We start from the raw sequence: 15,295 nt of genomic DNA, 5'->3' as shown, positions 1-15,295 counted from the left end.
CACCCCCGGTAAGTGAATTTAATAAATAGTTTGCTTATTGAGATCACTTACACAAAAGCATTTAAATAGAAAAGGAAATATGAATAGGTCTTCTGCAGATTGGTGGCTGAATATCATTCTGAAAAGATAAGAAATAACTCAGACCAGTTAAAATGTGTGAAATCACATTTCATAGGTAGTCAGGGGTTCTGTTCTGTTAGTTTCTGAGAATACTTGTATAGTAATTGAAGCTGACACTTCGGGTATGTGTGGATGCTTCTGTGAATGCCAGTTGCAGGATTAGGACCTAAGTTAGGGGTGCAAAGCAGGAACAATAAGTCCTTTGAATACGGAAGGACTGAATGATACCAGTAGCAGCAATACCCTGTGAGCACAGTTTTATTTATTACACTGTTTTGAAAAGTGCAGTCTGGCTATGCAGACTTTATTATTTAAAAATAGTAGTTGTACACATGAAATGGTGTGATTTATAAATTAAAACCTGAACACATAGCACTCACATGCACAGGTCTCATTAGGACATAATAATCACATAAAAGTAAGTTTAGCTCTTAAAAAGTTTGGCTCCTGACATAAAAGTCAGGAGGCCAACTAATCCATCCTACGTGCTCGAACATGACATCAATTTGAATGTATGCTGATTTTATTATGATGAACAGAAGTGTTTGATGTATCTGCAAGGGACTGCATGCCTGCAGAAAAGACATTTTAAAGTTGACCACAGGAACTGTTTAGGAAGAAATAGTGATGTTTCAAGCATTCAGTATATACTATACTGTCAGTACTTTTTCTGTAGTACTTCATGTCTGATTGTTTCTGTGTTTCAAAGGATATAATTTTTAGGGAAATTACTGGTTGGAAACAAATAATTAAAAATTTTCTTTGATCTTGTTTTCTGAGTAGCCTGCTTTTTGGAGCCCTTAACTCTGTCCCAATAATGTCCTATTATTTCATGGAAGAGCATAGTAATTACATAGTATTTACAAATGAATCATTGGGATTTTTGAATCAATTTGCTATGATGAATCTCTGATTAGAACCAAGTTGTCAAACAAAATGTTTCTTGTAAGTATCAGGGCTTACAGGAAACAAACTATTACAAATAACCCATTTTGTAAACTACAGGTAAGTTATGATTTGTGTTTTATTTTACCATCCAAACAACTTTCATAACATTTATTCTGTAGAAATGCTTAGGCTGTGGGATATCCCCTCATCTTTATCTGGTTTTACAAAGCCACATTGTGGCTTCTTTCTTTCTATAGTTTGTTGCTGCTTTTTATGAAAAAGAAGAATGTGAAAAAAAGTGCTCTTGAAACTAAAATTTATTTTCTTTACTAACTTTGAATCTCAGTAAGAACTAGTTTAGAAAAAGGTGGCCTTAAATTCTCCAGCAGTTTGGGTTTGTTGTATATCCGCAGAATTCCACTCATGCTGCCTACGTCCAAATGCACTATATATCATTCCAGCTGAGACCCTTGTTACACCAATTCCTAACTTTGGTGCTTCAGAAGTTCATGATCATTATATTTGCTATCATGAACACTCTTAAAAATTGTACCAAAACTGTATCAAAATGGGCTGAATTCTGTGGTAGTGTTGATTTACTGTATTTTGCTGCTATTTTACTTCACTTTTATTTTTCATTTATCCAAAGAGAATTTTCAGCAATGTAAGATGAGACAGAAAAAGTCAGTTGTAAAATAAATTTGATCTGAGATTTTGTCTGAAAATCTTTCCTGTCCTTCTGAAATGCCAGTAGCAGTTATCTGTGGAAGAAGTGGAAGCCAGCAAGCAGCCATGATCCTTCTAGCTTACTCTCTGAGCTTCCAGAACCCGGGTCCTTCTAAGACAGATGCAGTGTAATATCCATGGGTGTATTTTTCTAGCAGGAATATTTAAGTCTATTTTTAACGTACCCATTTTTTTTTTAAACTACATTTAAATTACAGTGAATTTCATAATTTAATAGTGCCTTCTGAAAATCCAAATATGTGACATCAACCACATCTTCCTTAATTTCATGCTAATTTAATTGTTCATAAAAATTAGTCACCTTCTGAGGCATGAATCCCCTCACAAAAACAATGCTGATTACTTCCCAGTACCTGGCGTTTATCCATGTGCCCACTATTTCTGATGTGTATTGCAGTTTCCTCATATTAACCTGATGTAGCAGTCGTATTTACTGATCTCTTGTTTCTCAGGTCTTTCTTAGAGCCTTTTTGAAAAACTGACAGTCATATTCTCTTTCCTTGTTATGGAATCTTAAGTGATAAGATACTGTGGAACTCTTGAACGGTTTTGTGTTGCTTGAATTCCATTAGAATAGGTATGTGGACACAGTTTTCACAGTTTATTCCTCATGGTTTGTTATTGGTCATTTTACTGTCATTTTAAGCTGCAAGAATTCTTCAGTTGTCTTTGTGAAGAAAGATTTCAACATAGGGATCAACTTCAGTTCCTTTCTAGTAACTGCTAATGTATGTACTTCATTTAGCTTTCCTGCTGTGGTCCTATATTTAAATTGTGCTATTACAACTCAAACGTCATTTGTCCCTACAGAATCTCTGTCAAGTCTTTTAGTTCTGTTGTGCTTTTAAGAAGTTTTGCTGTAGTTTTTATGCATGTAAGAATTTGCTTCTCAAGAATTTCATGCTACCAATTTAGTATCTTCCAGTTAAGCTTCACAATTACCTCTCTGCTTGGTTTATATGTGTCACTAGGAGCAAAACATGGGTCATTATAATCTTTTACAAAGTAATTGAAGTTGTACTCCAAAGAGTTCTTTTCTGCTACGTCCTGTGTTGTTTCTGGGAGTGGGTGTGGAGTTGAAGTCACCAGCTCCTTCCCAGTATTTTCTAAAAGATTTTCTAGCTTTGTTATAAAATCCTCTCTTTGCACTTTGTAGTCAGGTCACCGTAGAGCCTTCAATAACATTAAACAGCTTGTTATCTTAAAAGGGTGGTATTTTAATGTCTCACAGTTATAACCTGCCTTCTTCTATCCTTTAGAATCCCTGTCGTCAAGAAGTTAATCCCCATTTAAGAATGATGGTATCATCTGGTATCATCTACTATCAGATTTATGGAACCATTTCTGTCTCAAAATTTTCTTCCTTCTCATTGCCCCTTGACCTGTGAGCGGGAAGATGGAGTTGCTCAAGGTCTTTAAAAGTCTGTTCAGTGCATCCCTCTGTCTAAAATCTTCTGATATTGGCAAAACCAACTTCAAAAACTAGTACTTCACTTCTGAATGCCTCAGGATAGATAATCATAGAATCATAGAATCATAGAAGGTTAGGGTTGGAAAGGACTGTAAGATCATCTAGTTCCAATGCCCCCTGCTATGGGCAGGGACGCCTCACCCCTACACCATGTTGCCGAAGGCTCTGTCCAACCCAGCCTTGATCACTGCCCAGGGATGGAGCATTTCCCACTTCTTTGGGCAACCTGTGCCAGTGCCTCACCACCCTCACAGTAAAGAACTTCTTCCTTATATTTAACCTGAACTTCCCCTGTTTAACTTTAAACCCATTACCCCTTGTCTTATCACTACAGTCCCTGATGAAGAGTATGTACATAACGTTTGAGATGTTAGTTTTAGTTGTAAGTCTGTAATTTTCAAATGGAGGTAGTAAACTGATTTTATTGTTTTCTTGATTGATAGTTGTGGGTTTTTTTTTCCCTTTCTGTTGAGCTGAACTCTACTGCCATCCGGATTTCCCTGTACTCTTCTCAGTTGTTCTTTCCTGAGACTCACTTTGCTGAAACAAGAATCTGTCATACTGGCTCTGGATTTATTATCTGTGACTGGGCTTTAGCCAAACTCTTAGCACAAATGTTCCCTGGGCTGTGAGTCCCTCAGAAGGCTGCTCAGGACCATGGAGAGCTCTGTGTCTTGATATGGTAGCTAAAGTTAGGCTGAACTATACAGAAATAAAGGAAGTTGAAGGGAAGGGCTAAAATCCCCCTTACACTGAAAATATGAAAAAGAAGATATCTGCTATAAAAGGGAGCAGATGGGAAAAGCCTAACTTGCAAATTCAAGGAATTGTGATACTTCTAGAGGACTGTTAAACATAGGAGCAGCTGGCCATGATATGGTCACATCCTTATTAAAGTGTTCACTGCAACAGAAAATACTGTTTTTCTTCCAAATATATGCAATAATTCTATGAAATTAATGGCTTTGTGGATAGTAGTGCAAGCTTGCCTAGGAAACAGTAAGAAAAACACATGATTGTAGGTTTTTTCTAGTGCTTGGCCTTTCAAAAAAGAATATTTCAAACCCTGCGTTATATTCCTTATTACTAGCCTAAATTACTGGAATGGGATTTCACTAGAATTACATGTGAGAAAATATGTGAATTTAGCTTTTAATTCCTTTTTTACTATGCAGTATTCATGTTGTTTTAATAATTACAAACTTTACATGAAAAAGTTAATTGATCTGATTTTAGAATGTTTATCTTATAAAATAAAATAGTCTTTGATAAAGAAAATTCAAACAACTTCCTTTTGTTTCTATTGATAAATAGAAAACACATGAATACACATACAGACACACACACAAACCCCATCTTGCATATTAAAGAAAATAGCTCACTAGGGAAGGCTGATAAACACACCATGGTTTGACAGCAAATTTATGAATTAGTGATAGGTATGTCATAAATAAATATGGGAATTATGATTAACAGTGTAGTCTTAACACTTGACATAAAAGGAGTTAAACAAAAAGCTAATACATTCAAAGATGTTTTAAACTCAGTAAGTTTTAAACTTGTCAGTCATTTTCCTTAATAATATGTCACACCAATTTTGAGAGGAAAAGCTGTTGGCAGCTTTATGTGAGGTTTTGTCTTGCAACTTTCACAATCCTGTTTTATTCATAGCCTTAGTACTCTACAAAGGACTTGGAGTTTTTCAGTTCCTTCATTTTTAAATAAAAGAATAGTTCTTAGATCAGCAGTTTGCTTGAGCTGTAGTGATGTGATGGTGAAGATCAGATACACGAAGCAATCAAGTTTGGGTGGCATGGAGCTCTATGAAAGCTGTAAATTGGTGTAAATTAGACAGCATGAACCTATATGCTAATGCACATAAATTGCTTCCCATACTTGAATTAGCCCATTAGATCTCTTTATTGTGCTTTGTAGTGTGTAAAGTAGAAAGTGACAAAGTGTCCTAAAGTAGAAGTTTTTTTAGCTATGAAAACAGAATAGTGTTTAAAAGAAAATTAAAGTGCCAAGGGGAATTTTTACAGGTTATAATACATATATTGTGGCACAGTGAAATTGAAATTAAGGCAAATGCTTCTTCGTCATATGGCAACATTAGTATTTACAATCTTCAGTAAAATTTGTCTTGTAATAAAAGCACTTCAGAAAACACAGTTCAATTTAAATTAGAAAATGGTGAGACAAAGCGAGTATGATTATTTAGGTAATGAACACTTCAGACATTCTTTCTCTAATGTGGCCCACTCAAAACTGTATTCTGGCATTTCTGTTTCTAGGTTGTCAAATCACCCAGTCTCCAAGCCTCTCATGTGTAACAAGGAAGGCTTTTAGCTCAATTCTGTGACACTTTTTTTTTTTGTTCCCCAGCTGCTGAATACTATATAGCCTTGACTATGCTTTGTGTTTGCAAATAACATAGTCCTGGTTGCAAATAGCACTCCTGTTTTCTTATGGCTGCAACGTGTCATGCATTTTTGCATAACTATTACGAACTCAACAGCTCTCTCCTGCTTGTTTTTCATCTTGATTTATAAACATCCAGCTAAGTGGTGAGCAGGTTGATGATATCTTTTTGGTTATTAGATTTTGAATGTTGCTTTGATGCCAGTCAGAAGAAGAAAGACCTGATCTTGCTTCTGATGTTTGCAGCCATTAAGGAATGACATGGTAAGCTGGTGGAAAACAAGATTTAGTGGAGATCTTCAGCACCAAGAAGAATGGAAAGATCAAATACTAGCTAGAGGTTGTCCATCTTTTTTTCCCCATCAGAAGAAGCAGCTGTACTTTGGTGCCAGAAAAGCAATGAAACAGAAAGCCAAACATCTTTATGTCTGATTCTGATAAATTTGGATTCTGATGCAAAACTATGGAACAAAGTAACATCTTAGGGCTGGGGGAACATGTCTTTACTTTGTGAATTTCTTGGCTCTGCAACTACATGTGGTATGAATGTTGTTACTTTTGTGTGTTGTAATTGATGTTAACAAATTAGCTGTTTTCTTCAAGCTTCTAATAAGTTCAGCTTGGTTTAAAGAGAAATGTCTGATAAAATTTAGAAAGCTTGATTTTAAATCAGCCTTTTTGTGGGTTTTAGGAAAAAAAAAATCAAAAGTTTGGCCATTTTGTCTAAAAGGTTGTCTGAATGATTAGCAAGATCAGTAAGTATGTTTGAATACATTTTAACTAGGTCGTGCCAGAGTGCCTTGGGGTCCAGTCTTTTAGAGAAGTGATGGTAAATCTGTAGCTTATGTGCACTTTAAATGTAACTCACATTTTAGAATCACACCATGTGACCAGTGGGGTCATGCTGATGCTGTTGATTAATAGAAATCCTGGACCAAGTCAGCCAGCAGCAGTGAATTTTGGCAGGATGTTCCACCAAGTCTTGTTCAGGGAAAATTCTGAGCACTTTGTCTTTTCAGGATATGTGCTGTGCTGTGTGGATATTGACCATGTTAAGATTTTGGTATGCAGCTTGAAGGACTAAGAAGATTAGCCTTCTCAATTCTTTATTACTGATCTCCAGAAGTATTTCACAGAATTAGGGGTATTAAGTTCGGTACCCTAATAAGATCATAATAAGTTCTAAATTCTGTTAAGAAAGGGACAGGCCATTTCTGTTCATCAACTCTCATCTAATGCAGGGCAGAAAGCAATTCTTTTAAACCTCTTCATTGAACTACTATTTTTTGTAAGAATTTTTGGTGGTACAATTTGAAGCAAATGTGCGACTGAGAATCCATTACCTCATTAAATTGTCTGTTTCAGTGGCCAATTCTTTTAGCTGTTAGACACTTACAGGTTTAAGAATTCCTTTCGCTTTCCTCATGAGCTGAATTTATCTAGGTTAAACTCCTAATCCCTGGATTTTGTTATGCCTTGCAAGTGTAAGAAGTGCAGTGTCAGAAATCCTTTCTTTTTTAACGTAAGTTATGTCCTGCTAACTTCCATACTCTGTTCTTCTACTACATTGCTTCTACAGATTTTTACTCTTTTTACTCATTCTTTTGTAATGAAGTTTCTGCAAAGGCTAGCAGTAGATAATTAGCTTACTGCTCTGGAGGAAGAACATGCTTGATGTTAGAGTTGATGCTTGAATTTTTATTATTCATTCTTGATTGTGGCTATATTAGATTAGGGTTATATGGAGTCAATACAGTAAGTAAATGAGAATAAATAAACCTTCACTCTTACATAATTGTCCAGTTCATTTGCCAAGGTAATTTTTCTCTTTTGGTTAGTTCATATAAGTCAAAAGGTAACTTACCACTTTACTGTGTTTCTGGTTAATATATTATCTTAATAATTAAAATGGACTGTAAGCCTTAATTAAAAGGGACTGCAAACCTGAGGACTGTTTTATCCATTGCTTATTAAAATGAGTCCATGTATATAATTTCCATGGAGGAGTGTATTGTTTCTGCAATTGATTCTTTTATCTTTCCAAAGGAAAAATCACCAGTTACTTTTTGTCTAAGTGTTTGACAGGAAAGCTTGCATATATTTGACAAGTAAGCTGCTCTTTGTCTTTCAAGATACAATTCCCTCTTTTGTTTGTCCAAAAATTTCTTTTCTTTTCTCAAACTTTAAAATGTAATGCTACAAAAATTGTAAGCACTCATATTTATTACCCTATCTAAAACAAAGGAGTGCTTAATATTTTTAAACAATATGTGTTTTTATTGTTGATGTAAGTCTTTTGTCAGTTTAAAAAAGTCGTTACTTCTGATTAGGTCTTAGCTCCTGTGAATCTGTTCCAAGGTCAGTGCTCTGTGTTTACCTTCAGTAAAAACTCACATGCAGTGGGTTTGGATCTCTCTGAACTACTGAGTGTTCATATAGCATCATTTATCATTTTGATGATGTTTGGTCTGCGATACTCAAATTACTTAAATTGTGGGGGTTTTTTGGTCTTTTTTTCTCTGATCTCTCACCAGAAGCTATATGATTAAAGTATGATTAGTAATAATACTTAACTTCTTAACTTTGTTCTCCATTGCTTTTTTTTTTTTTTAATAGAAGTAAATTTAATAACTGCAGGGGCATGGGACCCTTCATGGGCCATTATTTTGATGTGGTTCTGCCTAGGCTTTCTCCTTATAATTAGCTCCTGAAAGGAGACTAAATGTTCTTTTTTTTTTTTTTTTTTTTTGTTGTTGTTGTTGTTGTTGTTGTTGTTGTTTTGGTTAGAAAAGTGCCGAGTTTTATTAGGATAACAGGATAATACATTAAGTATTGCAAACTCAGTGAACAAGGAAGACAGAGAAAACCAACTTTTTTTTTAACAACTTCTTTCCTACCATGTTGTTATTTTGAGTATACTGTTACTTCCACATGGGTACTGTTAATTCAGTGACTTAAGCTGAGAAGTGCACAGTACCCTCTGATCTGCTGGAAGTTTTTCCTATCATGTGTAAGGTCAGGTAGCCTGCTCCCTGTTCTTTACTGCAGTTTCTGTGCTTGGGCTGCAAGCTCCTGTACTGGGATTTTCTCGACTCCCATACTGTATAGTTTCTCGAACCTCCCAGACCTGATCATGGTCAGGATATCTCCAAGGAATGCACATCATTGTCTCTTTTTTTCTGGGTTGCCCTACCTGACCTGTCCATCTTAAAGAAGCATTAAAATGATTGTGAACAAGCAAGCAGAATGCTTCCTGTCCCCCAGTGCTGCAAAAAAGTATGGAAGGTGTATGAAGCTATATACCTCTGAAGGTATCACTAGAATTCATAAAAGGCAGGGCTTGAAACAATATGTATGTTGTCTCTGAGAAATACTAAAATGAACATAGAAGAATTTTTTTATGAGAGTTGGATTACTTTTTCAGGTTAAGAATAGATGAAGAGTGCTTATGTTTTTTTGCAAGATTGCAGGATTTTTCTTGAAATTTGGGGAGTTGTAGTCTTTTGCTATGGAAATATTTTAAAGGTCTACTCCATTTATTTGTATTATACTTTCTCAATATCTCCATATATAATATTATATATATAATATTATATCTGTTATGTATAGTATAATGAAATAATATAGATGCATACTCTTCACGAAAAAAAAAAGTGTTAAAAATAAGTATTCCATCCCTGATATTTTTTTCCCCCATTTCAAAGTTTTGACTAGTGTTTTGAACAGGATTAATGCTTAGAGATGGGGAAACACTTATTTGACAAAACTGCTAAAAGGTTGAATTGCTTTGATTATGCAGATTTATATCTTGCATTCAAAATTTGTAGCATATTTCAGCTGCAAATTTGATAGTATCTGTAAATATTAATAAATTCAACTTCAAACATCGTTTTGGGGTTGGCAAATATTATCAAGGAAAACTAGGGTCTGGTGAGACTGCCTTGTACAAGTTACTAAATCAGTACAGGGCCTAAAATATTCTTTGATTTAATTCTTTGATTGCACATTAGATTACATTGTATCTAATCTAGGTATAATGAGAGATGGTAGTTAAAAATATTCTGATGAAGTAATTGATCCATAATAAGTTAAATAAAAAGTAGAAAATGTGATATTTTAAGATGGATTAGATTATTTCTCAATGTTACCATGCAAGGGCAAATCAAAAGGAAGATGTTCTTATAGAACATGAAGCACTTTTCTTTGAATGTGAAACTAAAGGGACCTTCTTTTTTCTTTTAAACAGTTACTAATTTCACTGGCTGCTGGACTAGTGGAATGACTTGTTAACCTGAAAGCCAATGATGCAATTGTGTTTGTTTCCTGCTGTCACGGAGGGGGTAAGCTCTTCTTCAGATTTGTTATGAGGCTATGATATGATACTTAAAAATGTACTGCTATTTATGTGAAAGATAATATACATTGTACACTTGTATGTTATGCATTTTAGATCGATTTTTTCTTTTTCCCACAGCAAAAGCTGTAAAAAGTGCTGATTAAATTAAATTCCTGAGGAGTTCTGTTATTTCAAAAAGTCACAGAATAGCTGATACTTTGGAATGTATCTCTGGAGATGTTCTAGTCCAACCCCACTGCTTAAAGTAGGGTTGCTCGGGTTGCTCAGGTTGCTCAGATCTGGAGCAGGTTGCTCAGGTCTGTGTCCAGTCTCCAGGGATGGAGAGTTCACTAACCTGCCCAGACTGTTCCAGTTTATACCCTACATGTGTTCATCTTCTCTTCCTGACTTTATTTTGGTTGCATCAGTAATTACTACCTACAATTGCAGGGTAAAATTAGTTATAAAGAGCAACTACCTCTGTACAAGCAATCCGTAAGTATTGACTTCCTAAAAGAACAATATCGGCACAGGATTACTTACTGGACATTCTCAATATTTGGCTATTTCTTCCTCTGCCTTCCTTTCTGAAGCTGTTTTCTTCTCAAAACTCTACAAAGTTGTTTTCAGCTATAAATTTTTTATGCAGTTAAATTGAAAAAAGTCTCTGTGTTGCTCAGCTGAGCATTTTGAATATACACTAGAAACTCAGAAATAATCCCAGGATCTTTTATGGTTCATTTTTCCTCTGCTTTGAATTTTTTTCCTGTATTATAATATGTATTTTGCTATTACTTCTGAATGAATCTCAAGATGACTGTTGTCAAGTTGATAATCTTTCTTTTAGAATCTAGCTTTAATTTCTCACTGCTGGCAATTTACCTACTTCGTAAGCTTTGTAAATGTGAAAAATCATCAGGCTTCCACATTCAGTAACAGGATCTCTTTAACCAAATTTCAGGAAGGATAAATAACATTGCATCTGTCTCCGAAGTTTGTTCTTGTTGGTTTTATTTTGTTTCCTAACCAAATAAAATGAGTGGGCCTGTAGCTTGCACATGGTGAAGGAAGTCCCCTAGTACCGTCTCTTCCTGCCAGGGAGTTTTCTGTAATGAAGAGCCAAGATTATAGTATTCGAAGGCTTCAGTACTGAATAAATCTCCACTTGCAATGAAATTGAGAAGGGTGGCAAATTCCATTAAGAGAACGTTTAATTTGAGAATAATCTGCTGATTGTATCAGATAAGTCAATCGTATTTATCTATGTAAAATTGTAGGGGAGATTATGAAAAGAAAAATCACCCAAATTGCTCTGATCAATCCATACAGATAAAAAATTAGGCTCTCACAGAAACAGTAGCAAAGATGAAGGTGTGGATATAGGTGTAAATAGTAAGCAAGTCTTATGATTATGTATCTCATGTTCTGTAATACACGTGAACAACAGTTAAGAAAAAAGGTAAATTGACACAATAATTAAGTATACCTCTGAAATACTGAAAGTATACCTCTGAAAATTTATGTCCTTGTTCCAGAAAAAGCAGAGAATGGATGATTTTTATGGATAGAAAAATAAAATTATATGACTGAAACAGTGAACTTGAATAGAGAACTGAAGGAACTTTATTTTGGATACTTTCATAACACAAACATTAATACATGTTCCGTGAATGGATTTCTGTTCTCTGGTTGAAGAAAATAGTGTATATGATTTGTATATTAATAAAGGCAATTAAAAAGTTATGGATGAATGAAATGCTTTCCAAATTGTTTCCAGTCAATATTCTGAAAGGTTTGGAACTAAATTGGATGAAGTCTCTTGTGATTAGTATAGATGAATGCTAGAATTAGAAATAATTACTAGCTCTGGCTTGAGCACAGTAGTATGCAAAGCATGGGGACAAATATTGAAAGAAAAGGCAATTAACAAAATAGAGCTAGATGAAAAGGGAAGATGAGATAAACACAACACAGTTTTGCCAAAGATTGTTTGCTTAGTCTAGGTTTACTTATTAACTGATTCAGTGAAGGAAAGTAAATTTCCTAATGAAATGTAGTTTGGGAGAAACTCTGTACCCGGACTTCCTTTCACCATTTTCTTGGCACTTAGAAAATTGTATATTGAGTTACAGAAAATGTGGATGACAAGTAGAACCATACTTTGGAAAAGGAAGTAGCTGAAGGGATGAAGTGATGGGAAATTGTGATGTGAGGAAGAGTACTAGGCTGGAGGAGAGACACTATTAGTGCAGTGGATTACATCTGTTATTCATCCTGGGTATTTTCAGTAGTGACAATGTCATAAAAAGATAATAGGTTATAATGAAATTTAGGTCACAAAGTAGAGGAGTGTTATAAGGGGGGGTCACAAAAAATGTGCGAGAACTTTTTACTTGGGATGCTAGAGTGGTAGAATGGGATAAAGTATAATAACACAAAAGGATTAAAATGAGAATTTCTGTGTATAAGATGGAAGCATATCAATTTGAAGAGGTGCAAAAGAACTGGAACTATTATGTCCTTGCAAAATGGCTGCTGACTGCCAGAGTAATGTGGTCAGGAAAAAGACATTTTGAGTCTTAGAAATCCAATCCTATCACAGAAAGCAGGTCCAAGAGAGAAAAGCGAGTCTTTGTTTCAGACAAGACACTGGCAACACCTTGTGTGTTATGTACATGATTCTGGTTCCTATTGTTCCTAAAAGATTTAATCAGAGTGGGAGCTGGTGCAATATGTGGAGAATTTGTAGACCTCTCACAGTGAAGTGCTTTTAAGTTAGCATATAAGACTCAGACTAGCATGAAAGTGTGGCAAGGTGTAAGGCTGCTTTCTGTATTCTGGCAGAATAGGGCAATAACCAGGCTCTCTAAACTGAGTTTAGAGAGTGCAAGAAAACACAAGTATAAATTAGCAACATATAAATTTAATTTTGAAATTTTAAGAATTGGAAGGGTGAGTTTTTAAACTCACCTTAGCCTTCCAATAATGTGGAATAAAGGAAATCCGTTTTTTTTCATTAGGTGAAACTTGAAGAGGTTTCTGTGGGCCCGGTAACCTGAAATACTAGGGCATAGCATTCGGCTGAAGAAATCTTGCCCATATGACCTAGTTCAGATTATGAAGATGGTGTTTGATTAATCAAATAATATATAAGCTTTCATAAAGAATGTATTGTGTACACTGTGAATAATATTTGCAAGTTTTGCTTATTTGTATCAAACACTACTGTTACTGTAAAAGTTGGTTGGAGAAACTCTCTAAGACTCCATTGGAGTTTTAGAAAGCAGGCATTTTTTATTGCAGCACTGGGCACATACGTGAATCGTTTTGCAAAGGTGAGTGCACCTGATACTTGCTGACAGCAGCTATATATTTAGCATACTTATGCATATTCATAGCTTTTCCAGGAACTAATTATATTTGCATCCTAATTATGCATACACTTTCTTGCTGAGTGGGGGTCTTTGGTGGTTGTTGATAGTCTTCCTCACTGTGTTTACTGAATGACCTCAGTGCTTGCGCACTCCTGCAAGGTCCTAGTGCCGAGTTAGCAGTCGGTGTGTCCTTGCTTCTGTTCTGTTCCAGTCTCGCTCTATGCTGGGCGCCACTCTGCTATCTTGAAGGCTGGCATCCTTGGTCTTATTTACTGTCTCCTTAGTTGTTATCAGTCCCATGATGTTCCTTCCCCCATCAGCTGGACATTCCTTTCTCTCTATGTTAGTAAGTTAGAACAGTTTGGTTTATTCTACTATGCTAAAGGCCACACACACTATTGTTAGTTTAAGATTTAAGGTTACACTACAGAGACATTTAACTTTTTTTTTTTGTCCTTTGGTCCTAAGTTTTATTTTAATATCCTAAAAGGATTATTTCTTCAGGCTCTAATCCTTTGTCAAGAGGATTAGATCATTGTTACATGGGACCTAGAATCGTAAAGTTGTTTGGTTTTTGTTTGGGTTTTTATTTGAGCACAACAGGTTAACATTCCTTAGAGTAGCATGCTTTCCTAAGAAGATAATTGTTGTTAGTGAAATCTTAAAAATACTAACTTAAATTACTTACTTTTAATTGAAACTGATGATGATGTGAAGGTTCAAAGTTGCACGTCCAGTGCTTTTTGAGTGATTCACATTTAATGATAAGTCATTGTGATTGCCTTTGACAGTGGAGCGAATTTTATGTTTCATAATGTGAAAAGAGAATTATAGATGATATAAATGCCATTAAATGTAATGCTGTATATATTAGCTATAGTGATGTATGAAAGCCCTACATCACTACTGCTAATGACTCCTTCGTGAGTAATTTGTTTTCTTTTTGCCTTACATAAGGTACACTTTGTTTTTTGAGTGAATCTAGGTCAGTAGGTGGTTGAGCCAAAAGTAGACTTGCTTAGCTTGCTTTGAACTGAATCTTGAGCTGAAAATAACTTGAAACTGTACATTGCTAAGAAAAAACATAATGCTATTCCGGGGCCATAATTCTGAATAGCAAGCTGAAATAAACACTGAGAAAATCTCCACTCCATCACTGAATTTATTACTGAAAGCATGGTGGGAATAATAAATTAATAAGGACCTTACTTAAGTCATGGAAGATGTCCTTGAAATGATGGTGTTGGCCTGTTCAAATTTCTAATTGTGAGTACCTTCTAAAGCTTTAAAATAACCAGAAGGCATTATGGGGCAAGGTGAGGAAAGACAGTAAATATTTTTTTTTCATAGATTCATTCCTATAGCAAAATAACTTCAACATGGATGCACATTATTTCTCCTGATGAATTTGGAGTTATACTTCAGTCTCTTTTTTAATTATAATTTTAATTAAGTTAATGTTCTCTTTGTGGTTTCCTTCAGTCATTTTGTAAACACTGCATTGCATTGCATAGAAGCAATGGTTTTTAACAAAATCTTCCCTGTTAATTTGACAACAAAACATTTTTGTATGCTTACAGTCAATTGTGGTCTACATGTGTAGTATTCACAATTTGGTTTCCTGATTAAGGCACTGAAGCAGATCCTTATTTTTATGTAAATATTCTGTCTTCTCTTTAATGGAGTCTAAATAAATTTGTGAAATGAAACATATTTTCTGTGCTATGCATTTAGCAGTAAATAAATTTCAATTTGACTTCTTTTCTCACAGTGTTATTTTCTGTTCAACTGATGCTTAGGGATTGTGTATTCCTAATGATTTATAATAGCAAGTACCTATCAGAACTTTTTTGCTTCATTGAATGATATTGCATATTTTGTATTGACCTTTTATAGTAGAGCTACAGGATTAAATTAAACCTGAAAAATAGCTTACTT

The 15,295-nt window shown here is 35.0% G+C and overlaps 1 protein-coding gene across 2 annotated transcripts in view; it reads left to right on the top strand.

Moving 5' to 3' along the window:
• FUT8 (fucosyltransferase 8) overlaps positions 1-15,295 on the top strand; it is a 125,963-nt gene that overhangs the window by 41,278 nt on the left and 69,390 nt on the right. For both annotated transcript variants that reach the window (XM_030483767.1, XM_030483765.1), the window contains exon 3: positions 9,894-9,987. The gene's annotated coding sequence lies outside the window, so the exon portion shown is untranslated. The remainder of the gene's footprint in view (positions 1-9,893; positions 9,988-15,295) is intronic.

The sequence above is a fragment of the Strigops habroptila genome, chromosome 4 (assembly GCF_004027225.2).
Source record: "Strigops habroptila isolate Jane chromosome 4, bStrHab1.2.pri, whole genome shotgun sequence".
Lineage (NCBI taxonomy): Eukaryota > Metazoa > Chordata > Aves > Psittaciformes > Psittacidae > Strigops > Strigops habroptila.
Note: the sequence above shows the minus strand (reverse complement) of the source record. Positions and strands in the feature narration are given on the sequence as shown.